The 19691-nt window shown below is 46.0% G+C and overlaps 1 pseudogene; it reads left to right on the top strand.

Moving 5' to 3' along the window:
* The first annotated feature begins 7878 nt into the window (after positions 1-7878).
* LOC148043105 (uncharacterized) lies at positions 7879-16215 on the top strand (annotated as a pseudogene).
* The last annotated feature ends 3476 nt before the right edge of the window (positions 16216-19691 follow it).

Genomic DNA, 19691 nt, shown 5'->3' with positions numbered 1-19691 from the left:
CAGAAACCCTGGACCCATGCCAATGAAGGACTTTAAAAATAAGAACAAATAATTTGAATTGAACCTGGAAGCAAATTGGTAACCAATGCAGTTTATGGATGGGCCACCTGAGAGGCCCCCAAAACTGTCTGTGCAGCTGCATTAGGCAAAGAAGAAAAGGACATGGTGAGAGACTGGAGGACAAAAAAACAGGCAGGTTCCAGAAAGCTGAGAAGTTTATAAGATCAGATAGCTACAGGAAGAGAGTTGGAGAGAGTATGAGGATTTAAGGAAGAGGCTTGCTTATTCTTAGATGACTACACCAATGTTTTAATTGCATATCAGGCTGAGATTTGGAATACATTAAGGCTAATAGATGTGCCAGAACATCCTAATTATTATTCTATGGAATCTTTACAAAGAACAAGAAGTGATTAAAGGAACTGGATTTAGAGAAATCGTGTTGGTCTGAATAGAGAAAGCATGCGTATTATTATCCCCAAATCTGTTTCACTTACACAGAAAATATATTATAATTGTGTTCGGACTGAAAAAGATGACAGCTGGAATCAAAACGGGAAGTCAAAACACAAACAATTTGAGCTATGTAGATGACACCACTGGGTGAACTGAAGTAGAAGAGCTCATTAGGAAAATGAAAATGCAAAGCAAAAAAATATCTGGGTTACATTTAAATAAAGCTGGCCTCTCTTCCTTTAATCCTGGATGAATGTGCCAACCTGGCATGTTTTACAGAGACCTGGCTAAGGGGGGGGGGAGGAGAGATTGACTCCCCCCACCTTAGACAACTGACTGCCAGTTCTGTCTGGTTGGATACTCTGCCTTTCAGCAACACTAATTTGGAAGGTGGAGATGTGGTGGGGTTGTCATTAACAAAAACTCCAGTTCACCATCCAACAGTCTGACACTTTTGAGTGTTTGCTTCTGTGCTTGGCTGGGCAGGAGGAGGGAGGGACCAGAGTGTCTAGGACTCCCTCAAATTAAAATCCAGGTGCAGCGGTGCCATGAAGCAAATTCTGCCCTTATGAACTTAAGTCCTGATGTCTGATCGTGGGTATTGCATCTTGACATCGTGATTTAAGTTTCATCATTTGTTCATTTTTTTTATTCTTGTTGTTATTCAACCACTAAGTTTTGTCTGACTTGACAACCCCATGGAACACAGCACACAAGTGGCCAACTTTCTCACTTAGCAACAGAAATTTTGGACTCAGTTGTGATCGTATGTTGAGGACTAATCATAATTGCCCCCTGCTCTTCCTCAGTAGCATATTGGGCATCTTCCAACCTGAGGGACTCACCTTTCACTGTTATGTCTTGTAGCCCTTTGACACTGTCCATGTGGATTTATTGGCAAGGATACTGGCGTGGGTTTCCATTTCCTTCTCCAGTGGATCATGTTTTATCAGAACTCTCCTGTCAGCCTCTACTTTGCATGCTTGCTATCGGCTGCCATAGTAACAGGGAGGGTGGGGGCTCACGGTATTTGGGAGGGGAAACGTGCAGGTGGAGATACCTTAAGAAGGGAGGTTTGTTCTCACCATCTTCTTTGCATGTTGATGGCTCATGTTTGGGTTTGGTCAAGGCCAACTGTCTCCGCATAGCAACTGAATGAGGCCACCTGAAGATGCGCCCCACATGACACCTTTGGGAGCTGGAGATTGGACATTGGGTTGAGGTAAGTGGGGGGCGAGGGATTTGGGTAAATGGTTGATATGTACAAGCTCATGCTTTTTTGCTTCAGATCTTGCTTCACTTGTGCTGTTTTCATTTCATGTCCAGTAAAAGTACCTTTTCTCTAGTTAAATGGAGTTGGGGTTTTCTTTCTTGGATATTGAGGGATGCATGCCTGACACCTCCACTATGAACTGTCGATCCTGAGTGGCTCTGCACAGCTTAACCCATAGCTTAATTTAATTTTGCAAATCCCTTCACCACAATAAGTGATCCATGAAGGGTTTGTTCACCCTACAAAAGTGTAATTCGTTAGTGACATGTCCACCCTACCGCCCAATATTATCTCTTCTTGAATGATCTCTCTTGGCGTTAGGCTACCATAAATTCTTGCTTTGGCAAATTTCACTGTCAATGCTGAATTTGCATGGTGACTTGGAAGTCAACATTCACCTTGATGACCAAAGTCCCAAAGACTTCTAGACTCCACCACACAACAGGGCACATCCTGGTGGCACCAGTGAGTTGAATGAGGAAGAACATGGTTGTCATGGATACACCACTTTCAGGTCATTCTTAGATTGGGAACTAAGAGATAGAATGCCATTTAAAGTGGTCTGAACTTGAGCCTATTGGATCTGGAATGTTTTCTGACTGCTCAAGGAATTCCCTGTTTCATTCATTGCTAATACTGTTGAAGTCTTGTCCGAAGTGGAGACAATGAAGATAGTCCACCTAGTTGATGTTTTTGCTCTTAAGTTCTCTCTTCTCTTCCACAGAACTTAGTTAACACTTTGTCTTACCAGGAAACTTAGAATGATGAAGTCAATAAGTAAATGCTGGGAGGGCAAATGGAGAAAGTCTTGGTTATTATATGCCCCAAAGTAGAAAGAACACAACTGAGGAATGACGGGTGAAGAAGACAGAATTAGTAGAGATGGCTTTTAGAAACGAAGCATGAGGTAAAATACAACGTCTTTATTAACAGGCAACTGCAACGAACAAGTTCAGAACACGGACAGCGCGCGGGCCGCCTGACAGCTATTTATATTTGACAGCTGTCAGGCGGCTGGCCAATCGGCGGCTAGTGATTTTCCCGCCAGCCGGCAGGCACGCCTGGGCCAATCAGGAGCCTGTGGCTCTGGCCCCGCCTGTCGGCTGAGTTGAGAAAACGCAACACCCCTTCCCCCCAGACAGCACATGCGTAGTCCTTCAGGTATGCTGGTCTTCTGCGCACGGGTTGTGAACGCCCGAGAGAGGGAGTGTCCGTCGTCAGCGAAGGAGGAGGTCTGCTGCTGTGATGCAGCAGATGGGAAGGCCCAGCCCCATAGTCCGCGGGAAAAGTTGAAGGTAGGAGTCCTTCTTTTGGTGCGGCTATGGACTGGCAGTGGCATGGAGTGGGGAATGCAGCTGGAGATGGCAGAGCCGCGGCTGGACGTGGCTGGGCAGGTTGGGCGGCCACTGGGCAAGCAGGCCCCGGCTGCGATGGTTGAGCAGACAAGGCGGCTGGTGGCAGGGGCCTCTCGGTTGTCCGGCGGCACAGCTGATTCAGATGGCGCCGCCATAGTCTTCCATCACCAAGCTGGACCCTATAAGAGCATGGCCCAGTCAGCTCTATAATGACCCCGGGTAGCCATTTCGGGTCTCCAGCAAAGTTTTGCGCGAAGACCCCCTCACCCACCAGAAAAGACCTAGAGGGCTCGGGAAGGGGGGCAGCGGTGGGAGCGAAGGAGGGATGCAACCAGTCAATGGTGGTCCTCAGGCAGCGATCCATAAAGATCTCCGCGGGACTCTTGCTGGTAGACTGGCAGGGGGTTGAGTGCTGGGCTAGCAAGTAGGTCCGGAGGTGGGCAGGCCAAGGCAGGTGGGCAAGGTGGGCCAAGACTTCCTTGGCCGAATGCACGGCACACTCAGCCATGCCGTTGCCAGCCGGGTGGTAGGGGGCAACAGGGGCGTGCCGGATGCCCAGGGAAGCGAGGTAGGAAAGGAAGGTGGCAGATTGAAACTGGGGCCCGTTGTCAGAGACGATGACATCCGGGATGCCATGGGTGGTGAAGAGGGATTGGAGAATTTGGATGGTGGCACCAGCCGTGGTGGACGTCATGGGAAAGACGTCCTCCCATTTGGACAGGGCATCCACAACAAGGAGAAATGAACGGCCATCCAGGGGGCCGAAGAAGTCCAAATGGAGGCAGCTCCATGGGGAGGTAGGGGTCTCCCAGGAGCGGGCCGGGGCAGAGGGAGATGCCAGCCAAACGGCCTGGCAGGGAGGACACCGCTGGACCCAGGCAGCGATGTCAGGGTCCATGGAGGGCCACCAGGCATATCTGCAAGCGAGGGCTTTCATCTGCACGATGCCTAGGTGCCCCTCATGGAGGCGGCAGAGAACTTGCTGGCGGAGGGCAGCAGGTACAATGACCCTGGAGCCCCAGAGCAGGCAGTCCTGTAGGACTGACAGTTCGTCCCGGCGGCGAAAGAATGGAAGAAACTCGGCCGAGTGAGTCTCCTCCATCTAGCCCCACCGAACTGCATCCAGGACCCTCTGGAGGAGGGGGTCGGAACGGGAGGCCTGGGAAATGTCCACGGCAGAGAGAGGACACTCAAGGTCATCGGTCAGGGCTGCGACCGAGATGGAGGGGGCAGGGTCAGAAACCGGGAGGGGCAGCGGGCAGCGGCTAAGGGCATTGGCGTGGCCCATGTGCTTGCCCGGCCGGTACACAAGGGAGTAGGAATAGGTGGAGAGGAATCCTACCAGCGGCCCATGCGGGGAGATAGGATAGGAGGAGTGGGCCGGTCCCCTGAGATGATACCCAAAAGGGGTTTGTGGTCTGTCAGGAGAGTGAAGTGGCGGCCGTATAGGTAGGGGTGAAAACATTTTACTCCCACAATGGCCACAAGGGCCTCTTTGTCCAACTGGCTAAAATTCCGCTCAGCCTTGGACAAGGTGCGAGAGTAAAACGAAATCGGGGCCTCAGAGCCATCAAGGTAAGAGTGGCTGAGCACGGCCCCCACACCGAAGGGGAAGGTGTCGCTGGCTAGGAGGAGTGGGAGGTGCTCGTCATACTGGACGAGCACAGGGGCAGAAGTCAACAGAGTTCTGACAGCCGCGAGCGCATGCGCCTCACGGTCTGTCCAGTTCCAAGGGGCGGAGGCATCGAGGAGGCGATGCAGGGGCTCTGCAACAGAAGCCTTGTGGGGTATAAAGGAGGAGTAGAAATTGAAGAGCCCCAGGAAAGCCTGGAGCTCCGCCTTCGAGGAGGGGGTGGGGGCGGAGGCGATGGCCTCTATCTTAGAAGGAGTGGGGTGGATTCCTCTGGAATCCACAAGGAACCCAAGGAATTCCACAGATGGCATGCCTAGCTGGCACTTGGACCGCTTCAAGTGCAAGCTGGCATCGCGGAATCGGGAGAGCACCGCCCTGAGGGTCTTGATGAGTCCTGATTGATCCGGAGCGGCAATCAGGACATTGTCAAAATAGGACACAACTCCCGGAATGCCATGGAGCACCCGCTCCATGAGCCCTTGGAAAATACCGGGAGCCACACTGACCCCGAACTGAATCCGGCAGCACTTGAAAGCCCCATGGTGAGTTACAATGGTTTGGGCCGTGGCGGAGGCCTCATCCACCGGCAATTGCTGGTAGGCTTGGGCCAGGTCCAATTTTGCAAAAATCTTGCCCTGGCCCAAGGAGTGCAGCACATGCTGCACTACGGGCACGGGGTAGGGATGCACCTGAAGGGCTTTGTTCAGGGTCGCCTTGTAATCGACGCAGACCCTCAGGGACCCGTCAGCCTTTAAGGGCAGGACGATGGGGGTTTCCCATGGGGCATGGTCGACGGGCTCCAGGATGCCCTGAGAGACCAGTTTGTCTATCTCTGCGTCCACATGAGCCCGCAGGGCGAAGGGAACCCGTCGGGCCTTCGGGCGGATAGGCGCCACCATGGGGTACAAATTGCGGGAGATGGGGTTGCCCTTGTAGCAACCCAGAGCATCGGAGAAGACATCATCGTACTCTGACAAGAGGGAATCTAGGGAAGACACAAAATGGAGGGAATTAATGCCGGCTATGCTGAGCCCAAAAGCTCTAAACCAGTCAAGCCCCAGGAGGGAAGCTAGGGGGCTTTGGACCACCACAAGGGCAGAGAACCATGGAATTTGCAGAACCTGACAGGGAAATGCCCGCAACCCAGGATGGGGATTGGGTTACCCTGATAGTCACGAAGGAGGCAGTCAGCAGGGGCCAGCTGGCTAACAGTGAGGGTCGGTATTAATGACCTCAGGGTGTCCCAAGACATAATTGTGCAGGCGGAGCCCGTGTCCAATTCCATTTTGCAGGGGTGGCCAGCGAGTAAGACGCGAAGATGCATCTTACCCTGGCCACCATAGGAGGAGGAGGCAGTGGAGTCGGGCAACTAGTCGGGCAGAGGAGGCTCTAGGTCAGAAACTGCGTAGCACCCCAGGTGGGTGGCAGAGGACCCAGGAGGCTGGCATCAGAAGGCAGCAGGTGGAGCGGTAGAAGCAGGATGAGGAGGCCTCGGGTTACAAGCGTTCCCCAGAATGGAATGGCAAACGTTGGAAATGTGGCCCTTCTTCCCACACCGGCGACAGAGGGCTGTTCGGAAGCAGCAGGATGCCCTGGAATGGCGGCTGCCACAGCTGAGGCACACGCCGCCATCCTGAGGTGGCAGGGAGCGGAGGCAGTCAACAGAAGATGCGGCATCGACACATGGATCGTGCACCATCATCTGACAATGAACAGCCGAGTTGGGCAGCACCGGCATCGCAGACGGAGGGAACCGGCAGACGTCAGGGGTGGACTGGCCGGCCATCTCGTAAGAGCGGGCTTCGCCCACCACGATCTTCATTGACAACTTGGCGCAGGACAAAATGCGACGGTGAAGATTGATGTCAAGGAGCCCAAAAATAAACTGCTCCAGGAGAGTGTCCTCAAGATCTGCAAATTCGCAATTAATTGCGGCAGCCCTCAGCTCAGCCACGTACTGGCTGATGGATTGTCCTTGTCTTTGGATACAGCACCGGAAAAACTGCTGGTGCGAATAGTTGGAAGGCGTAGGCTCATAGTGTAGCTTGAGCCAAGCCATGAGGAGATCAAGCGACATAGTGTGCACCGGGGTCGGTGCTGAGAGAGCCCTGGCAGTGGCAAACATTTCTGGGCCGCAGTAGTGTAAGAACATGTCCCGTTGTCTCCCCTCAGGGAGCTCGGAGAGGTCGTGCGCTTGGAGGAAAACCTCGAACCTCTCTAAAAATGCGTCCCAAGATTCGGCCTCTGGCCTGAAAGTGGTGAAGACTGATGAAGGAGCCAGGGCAGGGACGATGGCGGGGTCTGTGTCGCTCATCCTCGTCGCCAGTTTTAGAAATGAAATGTGAGGTAAAATACAACGTCTTTATTAACAGGCAACTGCAACGAACAAGTTCAGAACACGGACAGTGCGCGGGCCACCTGACTGCTATTTATATTTGACAGCTGTCAGGCGGCTGGCCAATTGGTGGCTAGTGATTTTCCCACCAGCCGGCAGGCGCGCCTGGGCCAATCAGGAGCCTGTGGCTCTGGCCCCGCTTGTCGGCTGCGTCGGGAGGACGCAACAATGGCAAAATTGACTTCTCTGCTTAGAGAAAGGGCAATAATGCATTTAACAAGACTGAAAATCCCTTGCTGAAAAAAACAAAAAAAAAAGAATGTAATTTATGGTTTTGATAGTTAGAAAGGATAGATTATGGAAAGAAGGAAATTAAGATGTGAGTTTAGAGAAAGAGAACAAAATATAAAAGTACTCGTAATTGCTGTTAGGAAGATAGAAAGATGCTCCTTCCTTTCCTTTCCGTTCCGTTACATACTGAAAATCAGTATGGTAGTTTCCACCAAGGTCCTCTGCTCTGGCGGGAACAGTATTCAAATCTGATTGGTCAAAGGGTCTGACAGCTTCCTGTTAAAGGGCTGCTGCCAAACAGAATCTTTGCTGGATTGTACATAGTTGTCACTTAATAAAGAGCTGTTTGTTGCTGAAGCCTGAGTCTGCCTCATCCATTCACCCTATCTAACACTGGCGATGAAGGTGGGATTGGAAGGCAACTAGGCACCAAAAAGAGCAAATACAATTCAGTGAATCAATCCAGCCCAGAGCGAAGCGCGGTATCGAGCAGCCATCTTAAAGCGGCTAATTCAAATCCACTTGCTGAGACAAGATGAATATGTATGCCCCACCAGCTCCATACAACCCAGCCACCGAGCACTGGCACTCATATATGATGAGGTATGAATGCTTCCTCGAAGCCAACAACCTTCTGGGCTTATCCAAAGGCCAGAAGAAAGTAATGTTCCTGAGCTACTGCGGACCAGAAGTGTTTGAGATGGCTAAAGACTTTTCTGAACCAACACCGATTCAGTTGGTCACTTGGTCGTTTCTACAACAGACACTGCGGACACACTATGCTCCCAGACCATCTAAATACATACGGAGGCACAAGTTCAACCTCCGCAACCAGAAGGAAGGCGAAACAATCAGCCAATATGTTGCTGCACTTCAAAAGGCTGCGGCCTACTGCGAGTTCAGGGACTTAGATGAACTCTGGCTGGACAGAATTATATGTGGTGTTCGGGACATTAATTTACAGAGGAGGTTGCTTGCCAAGACAAACCTCACTCTACAAATCACCCTGGACAAAACCAGGGCTATCGAGTCTTCAAACAAGTCGACAGAAACCCTACAAAGACAAAGCAGCCCAAAGAGTGCGTGCAAAACTGCGAAGGTGCATAGTGAGACTATGGAGCCAGAAGCTTCAGACAGTGAGGATGACATCTGCTGCATGCGCACTGACCATAAAGAATAGGTGCAGAAATTTGAATCGCATTTCCCGTCTTGCACTGGCTGTGGAGGCAACCACCAGAGATTGGCTTGCCATTCCCGGGATGCCATCTGCCAGCACTGCAAACGAAAGGGGCCCATCGCCAGAGTCTGCAGGAGTGAATTCCCCGCAGCACCCATACAACCAAAGAGGAAACCTGCATGCCCAAAACCGTCAAGACTAGGTGCATGGCAATCGTGATCAAAGCAGCCAGGGGCAGAAACCGGATCAACCTTCCAGACCACCATCGGTCAAGCCTGCATGCCGCAGGCCAAAAAGCTGAAAGTCATAATCCTCCTTGAGGAATCTCAATGCTCCATGGAGATTGACATAGGGTCATCACTAACCATTATGTTCTGGGCTACTCTCAAGAAGGCTGTCCCCAATTTGAGGAGGCACAAGCTGAGGGTTCCAGACCTACGCCTGAGTGACTACCAGCGGAACCAAATCCAGATTCTGGGCCAAGGCATTTTCTGAGTGCAATTCAAGTCCTTTGATGGATTGCTTCCTGTGATGGTGGTTGACGGAAACTTGCAGAGCCTCCTAGGCTTGGATTGGTTCTAATCCCTGGGCCTGGGGGTGACTGGAATCAACGCCGTTCGTGATGAGAGCACCGAAGAGCTCCTTAAGGAATTCGAGGACGTCTTTTGGCACTGGTCTAGGTAAGTATATGGGGACTCTAATCTCTTTTAATTTGGACCTCAACATGGCCCCTATTAGGCTAAAACCCAGGAGAGTCCCTTTTGCTCTCTGCCCCAAAATTGATCTTGAATTGGACAAATTAATTGGCCAGGGAATCCTAGAGCCGGTAGAGCATGCATGCTGGGAGACCCCTATAGTGACCCCAGTCAAGCCTGACGAGTCAGTCCGCATCTGCGCGGATTACAAGTGCACAATAAATAAAGCTTTACAACAAAGCGCTTATCCTGTACCCATTGTACAACACTTACTAATTTACTAGGCCCCAGAAAAGTACTTGCTAAATTGGACATGGCACAGGCATACCAACAGTTGCCTGTAGATGGTGCCACAGTGGAGCCCCAAACCATTGTGATGCATAGGGTTGCTTTTAAATGCACTCGGCTACAATTCGGCGTTAGTATTGCGCCTGGACTGTTTCAAAGCATCATGGAATGGCTTTTTCAGGGGATACCAGGAGCCGTCCCCTATTTTGGTGACATTTTGGTATCATCTGCAAATAAGGAGCAACTTTTCAAACAACTTATGGCTGTTTTGACCAGAATTAGCAAAAAAGGTCTCCGCCTTAAAAAAAAAAAAAGCCAAATTAATGTGCCAAGGGTTGAATTCCTAGGTTACCTCATTGACGGCTCAGAGATTCACTCCACAAACAAAAAAATTAAGGCAATCCATGATGCCCCTACACCACGCAATTAGACCGAGCTCCAGATGTTCCTCAGACTCCTTAACTTCTACAGCGCCTTTCTCTAACAGAAAGCCATGGTTGCTGAGCCTTTGCATCAGCTCCTCAGCAAGAAAGTGAAATGGACCTATTGAGAAAAAAGAAATAAAGAAATTAATGACATTCTAGATTGACCTTAGCTTCTTCTTACTGAACTAACTTTAAACAATTTAAATCATTTCTGATCTTAAGCATAGGCTAACTGGAATTTCTTAGTCCCGTATTTATTTTGTATATAGTCAATCCATTTTTTCCAGTCTCGTTTATATCTCTCATTTGAATGATCTTTGAGATATGCCGATATTTTAGCCATTTCAGCTAAGTTTGTTACTTTCAATGTCCATTCTTGAATTGTAGGCAAGTCTTCCTTCTTCCAATATTGCGCCACCAACAGTCTTGCTGCAGTTATCAGGTGCAGAGTCAAATTGGTCTCTACCACTGTAAAGTCAGTACATATACCTAGTAAAAATAACTGAGGATTAAACTTTATCCTTCTTTTAAAAACATTTTGCATGACCCACCATATTTTTATCCAAAATGCTTTAACCTTTTGGCAGGTCCACCATATATGATAATATGTAGCATCGAGAGAACCACATCTCCAACATTTAGGCTGTACATTCGGATACATAGAAGCCAACTTTTTAGGATCTAAATGCCATCTATAGAACATCTTGTAAAAATTTTCTCTCAGATTTTGAGCTTGTGTAAATTTCACATTTCTTACCCAGATTCTTTCCCATGTATCCAACATTATTGGTTCCTCAATATTTTGAGCCCATTTTATCATACAATCTTTAACTAATTCTGTTTCCGAATCCATCTGTATCAATACATTATATATCCTCTTTATATGCATTAAGCTTTGATCTCTTATTTGTTTAAACAAATTATCCTCAACTTGAATAAAACCAATTTTTTGATCTATTTTCCACCTAGCCTGTAATTGCCCATACTGGAACCATGTTTGAACTACCTTCTCCTCTTTTAATACCTCTAAAGATTTTAATTGTAATACCCCCCTTTCCGAGGTAAGAAGCTGTCTGTAGGTAATTCTGTCCTGTTTTTGTGCTGTATTCATATTTTCAATTGCGTGTCTAGGAATTGCCCACATGGGTATCTTGTCATTTAATTTATATTGATATTTCTTCCAGACCCGCAATAAAGCATTTCTTAAAATATGACTTTTAAAGTTCTTATCCAATTTTTTGTTGAATAACAGGTAAGCATGCCAACCAAATACCAGATCTTGTCCCTCAATGTTCAATATTCTATCATTGGTTAAGTGAATCCAGTCACTAATTACAGATAATACCACTGCATCATAATATATTTTTAAGTTAGGTAGTTTCAATCCTCCTCTCTCACGTACATCTTGCATTATTTTCATCTTTACCCTCGGCTTCTTTCCTGCCCACACAAATTTGTTGATACCCTTCTGCCATTCTAAAAGGTTCGCATCTTTTTTAAGTATAGGTAACATTTGGAAGAGAAATAAAAATTTTGGTAAAATGTTCATTTTCACTGCCGCTATCCTACCCAGCAAAGATAAGTGCAATTTCTCCCATTTTTTCATCTCTGTCTGTATGCTATGCCAAAGTGGTTCATAATTATGCTTATATAATTTCCCATTTGAAGTTAAAATGTTAACTCCAAGATATTTAACTTTTTTAACTACCTCACATCCTAGCATCACTCCTAATTCTTCCTTTTGTTTAATATTCATATTTATAGCTAATATTTTGGTTTTTCCTAAGTTTATTTTAAAGCCCGACACTTGACCATATTGATTAATCATATTCATTAAAACCATACTAGATTCCTGCGGTTGTTCCAATATTATGACCAAATCATCCGCAAAAGCGCGGACTCTATATTCTTGCTGCCTAATCTTGATCCCTTTTAAACCATCCAAGCCCCGTATTTTATTCAACAATACTTCCAAAGTTATAATAAACAATAATGGGGACAAAGGACAGCCCTGTCTTGTACCTTTTTCAATTTGAAAAGAGTCTGTTAGACTTCCATTGACTATAATTTGTGCTGTTTGCTGTTGGTATATTGCTTTAATTGACTGTAGAAAATTATCTCCTATCTGCATTTTTTGCAGTATCTTCAACAGAAATTGCCAGTTAACTCGATCAAAGGCCTTCTCAGCATCCAAAAATATAAACGCAGCAGGGATCTGGTTGTTCTTTCCCAAATATTCTAATGCATTAATAATTAATCTAACATTACTTTTCATCTGTCTCCCTTGTATAAAACCTGTTTGGTCCGTGTGTATCAATTGTTGAATGACCAACATTAACCTATTTGCTAATATTTTAGTAAAAATTTTATAATCTACATTCAGTAATGAAATAGGTCTATAATTTTTGGGTTGAGTAGTATCTTGTTCTTCTTTGGGTATCAAAGATATAAACGCTGTCTTCCAAGATGGAGGGACTTTACCTTCTGTTTGAATCATATTAAATAATTCTCTAAGAGGTTCTACCATTTCTAACTGTAAGTTTTTATAGTAAACCGCTGTCAAACCATCTGTACCTGGTGCTTTCCCTAACTTTAATTGCTTAATTACCTGCAGGATTTCCCCCGAGGTTATTGGTTGATTCAATTTTTGCCTATGTTCTTCTCTAACTGAAGGTATTTTCTCTTTGTCTAAATATTTGTCTATGTCTAAACCATTAATTTTATCCCCTTTATACAGTTCTGTAAAAAATTCCCAGAAAGCCTTTTGAATCTCTTCCTGTTGAAACACCTCCTTCCCTCTGTAAAACAGTTTAGATATATTTCGAGTTTTCCTTTTTTTCCTAATCTGATAAGCTAACCATCTGCCAGGTTTGTTTGCATTACAAAAAGTATTGTGTTTTGCATATAATAGATTAGTAGCCACCTGGTCAGAGATCAACATGTCAAATTGAGATTTTAATATGTTAATAGCTTCCTTAACCTTTGTATCGTCTGGGTTCATTGTTAACTCCAGCTCTTTTCTCTTAATTTCCTCTTCCAGTTCTGTTCGTTTTAACCCTTGCTTATTTCTATGTGTTTTATTTATATTCATCAAAACTCCTCTCATATACGCTTTGCTTGCGTCCCATACAAATTCCATAGATGTACCCTTATTCATATTCAAAACAAAATATTCAGATAATAATTTTTTACAATCATTAATATACTTTTCATATCTAAATAAGTTTTCATTCAATCTCCAAGACCTTCTTGCCTGCACTACCCTTCCCAACTCCATCCAAACTGGATTATGGTCAGAAAGGACCCTAACTGCAATCTTTGTTTTCTTGACCCTAGAAAGCAAATCGTTAGTGGTTAGGATAAAATCAATCCTTGAAAGGGATTGATGCCTGTCCGAGAAGAAAGTGAAGTCATATTCCTCTGCATTTCTTTCTCGCCAAATATCTCTCAATTCAAAATCATCCATAATGTCAAAGAAAGATTTGGGTAACTTTGCTCGCATCTTGGTATTTAGGCGGGAAATCTTCTTATCTCTCTTAGTGTCTATCACTCCATTCCAGTCACCCAATAGTATACAGGAACTATAGTCCCACTGTACTAATTTAGCATGAAGATTTCTATAGAATCTATCTTGCTGTTGATTGGGAGCATAAATTCCCAAAAGTAATGTCTTTTTCCCTTCTAAGATTAAGTCTAAAGCAATATATCTTCCGAAGGGATCTGCTTCTATTAATTCAGCTTTCATATCTTTTCTTAAGTATACAACTATACCATTCTTCTTTTCCATAGCAGAAGCTGCAAAATGTTGACCAAGTTTTGAGTTGATCAAATATTTTTGATCAGTTGACTTGATATGAGTTTCTTGCAAACAAATTACATCGTTCTTAAACTGTTTGAGATAATGAAATATTTTCTTCCTCTTCTGTGGAGAGTTCAGTCCATTGACATTCCATGTTAAAATCTTAGTTGTCATTTTTGGTTGGTTGAAGCATTTTTAGAGCTTCCTGCACGGCCTGTTTAACCTTAGGTCTAGCTCCTCCCATTGCTTCCAGATTTGTTGTTGTAGATCCTTGATCGATGGCCGATGATTGTTGATGCTGTTGCTTTTTAGCTTGTTTCTCCATACGTCTAGTAGTCATGCGGCTAGGTCTTGGTTCCATAGCACCTTGCACTTCTAGAGAAGAAAGATGCTCCATCTTGTCTGATGGTTGTGTAGTTTGCTGTCTATCCTGTCTTTCTTGTGGTCTTTCTCTGGGTCCAGATGGTGCAGGGTGTCCGGCCTTCAATATATTATAATAAAAATCTCGGGCTTTCCATACAGAGTTGAGGCGGTACCTTTGCTTATCAAATGTAAATATGATGCCAAATGGTGCATCCCATCTATACTGTATCTGACGATTTCTGAGTTCTTCGACCAAAAAAGCGTAGTCTCTCCTGGCTCTTAACATTGGAGGTGGTATCTCTTTCAAAACAACCAGGTCTTGACCGCCAATTTGAAGCTTAGTGTTATAAGATGCTTGCAGTACCATATTTCTAAACTCTCTTGTAGTAAAATATATAACGATGTCTCGAGGAAGCTGCTTCTGCTTTGCCAGCCAGGAGTTGACGCGGTAAGCTTTGTCAATTTGCCAGCCTTGATTGGTCCCTGGTCTTCCCATCAGGCGGTCAAAAGCTTCCGATAGGATCTGTTTCAGGTTCTCCTGTTTCTCCTCACGCAGCCCCCTTACTCTTAATGCGAACTCCATTTGTCGGTACTGTATCATAATAATTTCTTTTTCAGCATTTTCCACTTTTTGTTCCACCACCTCTGTTTTCAATGTCAAGTTAGCATTGGCATCATTAAGAACCTCTAAAGTATCTTCCACTTCAGAAATATGTTCTGTTAATACAGTTACAAGACTCAGCATGTCGTCTCTAATTTTATCAACCTTAGCCTCAAATTTCTCATACAACTCCTGTTTAAGTCCTTTTATTTCACTTTTAATTTCATTTTTAATTTCTTCTTTCATTTCTTTCATTTCCTCTTTTCTCTCCTCTCTATTATCTCTAAATTTATCTTCCATTTTAATTGTCTGTGCATTAAGAGCCTCGCTTAGATTACTCAGAAAAAATTCTTTCGTTAACACATCCCCAGCAGGGGGCGTAGGAAGCGGAGGCTGCAGCTTTGTGCCAGGCACTGAGGATGTGCCCCTGGAAGTAGAGGGTGACGACTTCAAGTTAATATTTGGTTTTGAGGCCATTTCAAAATTTATCTGCCTGCAGTTAATAAAACTCTATTGCCTAAATAAGCAGCTTTAAAAAAAGAGGCTTTTATTTTGAAGTTTAAGGCTTGGCAAAACTTTCAGTGAGTAAACATTGTAACAAGACCATTCAGCAGATTCATCACCATTTAACTTCCAAATAAGCAAGGTTAATAAAGGAGTAAAATTCTTCTATTGTGAAACCAAAACAAATGATAAGCAATCTCTTTTGTTTTGAATTCTTTTGAGGATTTGCATTGTCTAGCAAAAAGTGTTCGTTATTACCGGAGAAACCAGGCTGCTCGGCGCCATTTTAGAAGCCTCTGAGTAAATAATTTTTCGGAGGAGAAAAAGAAAAGAAGCTAAAATGTTGATAAGCAATTAATGTCCACAGTGAACGGATCCAGCTCGTGATAAGAATAAATCAAACAAAACTTTGATCAGAGTGGGAGAGACCTACTTTGTCCTGCACAAGGCAGTTTGAAGTTCCCAGCACGGACAGCCGTTCTGCCTTGGGCTAGCCCCCCTTTCCTTGCAAGCACAAAAGCTGCAAAAATCGAAGAGCATTTGCCAGCAAAACAGTTTCTTCTTTCCTTCTTGCCTGAAGGATAAGAAAACCTGATAAGACGTCAGATGGAAGATCCTCTAAACAGGTACGTAGCCAGGAATTCGGAGGCAGCTGATTTTTTGCTGCTTCCACCAGTAGGCTCCTCCCAGGAAGTCCCAGCGGACATGTTCCTTGTCCAGTACAACCAGACTCTGCCACTTGTGCTGACTTGTGACACTTCCCTGTTTGGCTTCGGGGCCGTCCTCAGCCACCGGATGCCCAATGGAACCGAGGCGCCCATCACCTACTACTCAAGGACACTGTCAGCTGCCGAGCGGAACTATAGCCAACTGGATCGTGAGGCTCTGGCTGCGGTAGCTGGTGTTAAATGGTTCCATGAGTACTTGTATGGCTGTGATTTTGAGATCATCACAGACCATAAATCACTTTTGGGCTTGCTGGCTGGGGACCCACCTATCCCGGCTTCGCTGTCACCATGAATGAGTCGTTGACTATTTTCCTTGTGGCCTATAGCTACCACTTTATTCATTAACCTGGCACCACATTGGGGCATGCTGATGCCCTCAGCCAGTGCCCTCTATCAGAACTGCTTGCCGATCCGACCCCTGAGACACCAGTCCTGCTTATAGACTGCCTTGAGGCTGGTCCTGTTTCCTCCAGTGAAGTCACCCACCACTCAGCTAAAGACTGGACTCTGAAACAGGTTTTGAACTGGGTGTGGAGAGGGTGGTCCAAGAGGCTGGTTGGGCCAGAGTTTAAAATGTTTTTTGCTAAAAGGGACGAACTGTCTGTTGTTAATGGTTGTTTACTGTGGGGGGACTGGGCCGTTGTTCCAACCAAACTGCGAGTTGCAGTATTAGAAGCTTTGCATGTAGGGCACCCAGGAATTGTCCGGATGAAATCTTTGGCCAGGAGTTACGTGTGGTGGCCTAACATGGATAGGGAGATTGAAGAATGGGTGGCTACCTGCACACCGTGCCAGGAGTCCAGACCAGTTCCCATGGAGGCACCCGCTAAGGAGTGGGAGTGACCTCAAGCACCATGGTCTAGGGTGCACAGTTCATGGCCCAGTATTCATGGTAGTTGTGGACGCATACTTGAAATGGTTAGAGATAGTCCTCATGGCCACGGCAGAAGCAGTCATCAAGGCACTACAGAGACTTTTCTCCACTCAAGGCCTGCCTGATGTCTTAGTCTCTGACAATGGGCCCCAATTTATGGCCATGCAATTCAAAACTTACTTAACATCGCAGGAAATCAGGCATGCCCTGGTCGTTCCGTTCCATCTGACCAGTAATGGACAGGCAAAAAGAATGGATTTGATCCGCTAATAAGCCCTATCTAAGATGGGGCCGGGAGATTGGCAAACATGGGTTGATCAATTCCACCTAATTCAGCACATCACACCAAGTGTTATCACTGGGAGAAGCCCCTCTGAGCTTCTAATGTGTCATTGGCTAAGATCACCTTTAGACCGGCTACACCCAAACTACTCTGCTGCGACGCTCCCAGATTTGACCGCCAAAATTAGACACTTTAGTTTAGGGGATCAGATTTATGCCCACAACTACACTGGGGGGCCCTCTGGATTCCTGCCATGGTTACAGGAATTACTGGACCTCGCTCGTATCAATTGGAGCTCGAGGACGGTATAACTTGGAGGCGGCATATTGACAAGCTCCGTGGCCGCCTCTCCCAATCCAACCTTAGGCAACCAGAGGTAACTCCTGCACGAGTTAGCCCAAGCCCTACCCAAAAGGAGCACGAATTCACTCCTTCCACAGACGTCTCAAGCCCGAAGGTACTGGGGTACTTATCTGGGGAAGTTGCAGGGCCGCAGCGAGTTCCGAGCGAACCGGCTCCAGAAACTCCAGTCATGTCCTGTGGAAAGTTCCAGGAGCTTCCACCAGGCGAAGCCACAAAGACAACAGGTCCATCTGACATGATTGAAGATCCAGCATCGACTGAAGTGCACAAGTCTGGGTGAGTCACCAGAAAGTCTGCCTACCTGCATGAGTATGTTACAAGTTGGACGAACCCAACTAAGAGGGGAGGGGTGTTACATACTGACAATCATTATGATAGTTTCCACCAAGGTCCTCTGTTCTAGTAGGAACAGTATTAAAATCTGATTGGTCGAAGGGTCTGACAGCTTCCTATAAAAGGGCTGCTGCCAGACAGTCTTTGCTACATAGTTGTCACTTAATAAAGAGCTGTTTGTTGCTGAAGCCTGAATCTGCCTCATCCATTCACCCTATCTAACCCTTTCCTTTCCTTACCTGTCACTGCCTCTTCGTTTAATAACCAAGAAAGAAACCACTCAACTCCATGTTTCAGAATTAAGTGTACTTTTACTGATTATAAACGATGAGAAGCAAAGCAAAGCTGAATCTGAGTAAAAAGGCGCGAAAGCAATAGATATCAATACATGATTCATTCCCCTCCCCTTGGTACCCCAGTCCATAGTCCAATCATAATTCGCCCAACTGTCAGGTGGGAGACATCTTCAAAAATCATCATCAGGTGGGAATGCTGGACAGTTGGCCTTGGCGGGAAACTCCCCTCCTTCCACATGCACAGAGACGGTGAGAATAACTCCCAATAAACAGTCCTCCAGTACAGAATGATTCCCTCCCCAAATACCATGCCCTCCCTCCCCGTTTCAATGGTAGCTGAAAAGCAGCAGCGAAGCAGAGGCTGACATTACCTTTCCTTTCCTCTCCTCTCCTCTCCCCTTTCCCCTTTCCCCTTTCCCCTTTCCCCTTTCCCCTTTCCCCTGCTCTGCCCTTTGCTCCCCTTCCCTCCTCCCTCCTCTCCTCTGTGCGACTCATTTCATAATTGCCTCACTTAGCAACGGAAGTTGTGGTTTCAATTATGGTTGTAAATTGAGAACTACCTTTGTAGCTAATGCATTGTCTATGAGTCTTCTTCAGCTGATTACAACTTGTAACAATCATTGATATCTTGGTTGCAACTGTTTTCAATTACTGCAATGCATTTTAAGTCGGTATGTAAAGTGAAAAGTGTCCAGAAATTGCAATTAATGCAAATGCAGCAGCTGGGATGGTGATCAGTGCAAGACTCAGGCATTAAATGAGGTTTCTGCTAAAGGACTGCACTTATATCAACTGCCTACCTATAATAATAAACATCTTTGGGCTTCACCATCCTAGGAATATGATTCCTGTTCAGAAGCTACCTGGTTAAATTATATCAGCAGAGAAGCATTTTTCAAGAGCCTTCTGCTATTGAAATGTTTACTATTGGAGGTAGGGAAAAGGGGCCTTGTCTTATGGTGATCCCGGGCTGTGATAGCAACAGCAATATCAATAGCACTTAGATTTACCATATATACTGCTTCACAATCCTCTCTTAGTTGTCTACACAGTCAGCATATTGCCCCCAATTGTCTGGGTCCTCATTTTACCAACCTCAGAAGGATGGGGGGCTGAATCAACCTTGAGGATTGAACTGCTGGCAATCAGCAGAATTAGCGTGCAATACTGCATTCTAACCAGAGGTGGTATTCAGCAGGTTCTGACCAGTTGTGGAGAACCAGTAGTGGAAATTTTGAGTAGTTCGGAGAACCAGTAAATACCGCCTCTGACTGGCTCCACCCCCATCTATTCTCTGCCTCTCGAGTCCTAGCTGTTCTGGAGTATATGGGGATTTTGCAGCAACCTTCCTCTGGAGTCGGGAGAGAATGCAGATTTTACAGTATCCTTCCCCTGCCACGCCCACCAAGCCATGCCCACAGAACCGGTAGTAAAAACAAATGGAATCCCACCACTGTTCTAACCATTGCACCATCTGTGATCCATGCTAAGGACACATGTTTGCTCTCAAGCAGGATGATATTGAACCTGCACTTATGCTCAGCTTTTAACTGTTAACAATTTTACTAACTGATCACATTTGGGCTTTGGTTTTGCATTGCATTAGGTTGTGTTGCTTT

Source organism: Thamnophis sirtalis, unplaced genomic scaffold (assembly GCF_051295495.1).
Source record: "Thamnophis sirtalis isolate CommonGarterSnake01/CBP01778 unplaced genomic scaffold, rThaSir2_p1.2 scaffold_13, whole genome shotgun sequence".
In the NCBI taxonomy this organism is placed as follows: Eukaryota; Metazoa; Chordata; class Lepidosauria; order Squamata; family Natricidae; genus Thamnophis; species Thamnophis sirtalis.
Note: the sequence above shows the minus strand (reverse complement) of the source record. Positions and strands in the feature narration are given on the sequence as shown.